Source organism: Bos mutus, chromosome 8, assembly GCF_027580195.1.
Source record: "Bos mutus isolate GX-2022 chromosome 8, NWIPB_WYAK_1.1, whole genome shotgun sequence".
NCBI classification, from domain to species: domain Eukaryota; kingdom Metazoa; phylum Chordata; class Mammalia; order Artiodactyla; family Bovidae; genus Bos; species Bos mutus.
Window position 1 is genome coordinate 91842741 of NC_091624.1, and position 2850 is coordinate 91845590.

At 37.8% G+C, this 2850-nt stretch overlaps 1 pseudogene; it reads right to left on the reverse strand.

Annotated features, from left to right (window-relative positions):
* Nucleotides 1–362: 362 nt before the first annotated feature.
* LOC102273954 (dnaJ homolog subfamily A member 1 pseudogene) lies at nt 363–1081 on the reverse strand (annotated as a pseudogene).
* Nucleotides 1082–2850: the final 1769 nt, after the last annotated feature.

Genomic DNA, 2850 nt, shown 5'->3' on the forward strand with positions numbered 1-2850 from the left:
ATAGGCACTCCATAAATACAAACAATTATACAACTTTTGACCTGTTTCAAAATAATAAAAATGTAACAGTGGTAATGCTGTTCACATTACTAAATAGCATATGTTGGCAGTAGTGATAATGGTATAAAAATATATCCAGATGCTTCCTTTTTTATGACTGGTTACATGTGAGAATGTGTGGAGAATAAAGGAGTACTGGTTAGTGGCAAACTTCTAAATAATTGTCAGTATAGTAATCTTCTCTTTGCTTTTAAAAAATATATGTACTTATTTATTTAAACTACTTTATTTTTAATAAGTAACGAACACACATGAAATACTGTAAATAAAACACCAGCAGTGAGTGCTATTCACGGGCCCTACTAAGAGGTCTGATACTGAACACCACCCCAAGGATGATGTTTATCATCCTCATAGGCTTCTGCATTGTAATGGCGCTATCTTTCCTGATTTGGATCAGAGTCCACTAATTCTTCCTGGTCCATTTCATCAGTCTCTTCTACTTCCTTCTTCTCAGGCAGAAATTTTTCCAGCAGAGTTTATCAGGAGAGAGAAAGCCATTCTCAGGAAAGTTTACCTTAAATTCAATGATTAGGTGACCCTTTTCATATGGCCTATGATAAATTGGCATGCCTTCCTTTAGCAAACACTTGATATCTCCCTGCTGGACAATCTGACCTGGATGAGAAGTGATGACTATGGTTCGGGTGTCAAGAGTAGATATTGGCTTCTGGAAGCCACACAGTGCCTCAACCAGCTGTATGTCCATACACATGAAAAGGTCTTCTCCTCGTGGAGTAAAAACAGCATGGTCCTTCTGATCTAAAGCAATGATAATATCTCCTGGCTCCAGTCCGGGTTCTTGGTCTCTTTCACCATGGAATGTTATCTTCTGGCCATCTTTCATGCGTTTTTCAATATGAACTTTTATAATTTTCTTTTCTCAAACTATCTTCCTTCCATTGCAGCTTTTACATCTATCCTTAGGACTGATCTGCTCCCCATGGCCCTGGCACCCCATGCATACAGACTGAATTTGCTAAACCATTCCAGGTCCCGTTTGATGAATTATTATTTGCATTCCAGTACCTTGGTAATTGGGACAGCATTCTACTGCTCCTTTCTTACCACTTCGGCCTTCATATTTGTCACAAATCACATTCTTTTGCAGAGCTAGTTTTCTGTTGCACCATTATATAAAATCTTCTAAGGTTACTGTAAGTTGACGCACAAGGTTTTTACCTCTCCTCTCTCTCTGCCTCCTTCCTCCTGCTCCGAAAAACATATCAAAGATGTCCATGGGGGAGCCAAAACTAATGTCTGCTCCACCGTCTTTAATTGCCTGTTCTCCTCCTTTGTCATATAATTCCCTTTTCTTTGCATCAGAGAGCACTTCATAAGCTTGAGAAATTGTTTAAACTTCTAGCCTTCATTTGGATTCTTATCAGGGTGGTACTTCAAGGCCAAGTTCCTGTAAGCCTTTTCAATTCTTCTTGGGTGGCATTGGGTTTGACCCCCAAAACATCATAGTAAAGTGGTTTCTTTAACCATTTTCTACAGCTGGTGAGCAGGCCGATGCCGGTGTGGGGGACCTGGAAGGAGCATGCTGCTGTGCACAGCTCGGGCAGCTGCCGATCCTCTGCCTCTCACTGAGCGTTCTGGAAAGTTTCACTTTATTACTATTTTTACAGAAGAATAACTTTAAGGGCAATTTCAAATAAATGGCAACTTATCAGGGAAATCTGAAGTACCAAAGCTACTCTCTTGAAATGAAGGTTGATTATTTGCAGTTATAAAAAGGTCACTGCAACAGTTGCTGGTAATCAACAAAGAGATAAATTTATACAGTTGTTGCTCTCAGACATAAGTTTTTTCTCTCATTGTCTGCTGGGCATATTTGCAAATGCCAAATTGTGCTCAGTCTTTATCGTATCACTAAGAATATTTTAAGACGGGGGTCAAACCCAATGCCACCCAAGAAGAACTGAAAAAGGTTTATTTCCCATATATATGTGTGGTGAGAGGAAAGGTACATTTCTGGATAAAATAATGATGAATGTAAGTTGATGATTCACATTGGTTTAGATGAGCATTTGGTAGATTTAGATGTGACAAATATGTTTCCTTCTAAATCAAGCATATGAAAACATTTTAAACTTAAAAACAAATTGAAGATCATATGAAGGGAGATAGGGGTCGGATTTAAGAAATGACATTCAGCGCAAATGCTGCACAAAAGTAATTTTGTTGCTTTGTGGTCCTTATGGCTTCTCAATGTCAGGTCAGAAGGATTTGTTTCTGTTAGGTCAAGCTTCCCACAGTTCCTACAAATTTACTTCTCTATATAGTTAGCAGTTTGACTTGGGAGTGAAATTTCAGAGAGAATGTCATTTCTTTGAAAATTTATGAATATCCCTATGCTTCAGTTGCTAATGGGAGTGGAGGCAGGTGGTCTGCAGAGGAACAGATTATCTAGTTTGGGCAGATACTTCCTTAAACGCTGTTAGAAATACCCACAGCAATGCAAGGCCTTATACTTACTAGGTGGTCAATAAATATTTGTCAAATAAATGAAATAATTATATAAAGCAAAAAATGAAGACATATGGAATGCTTTGGGCAAGCTGCTTAACTGCTCTGATCTTCGGTTTCATCATGTATAAGATGGAGACAGTATTACTTACCTTATAATAATTGTGAGGATTACATTGTAAAATGCAGGCAAGGTATCTTATACCTTGCCAAGCATATAGCAAAAGTTCTGTAAATATTAACTGTTATGATGATTGTTTTCTTTATATAATGAAGGAGAGAATTTCATAACTTTCATTAGTACTTTCATTCATAGTA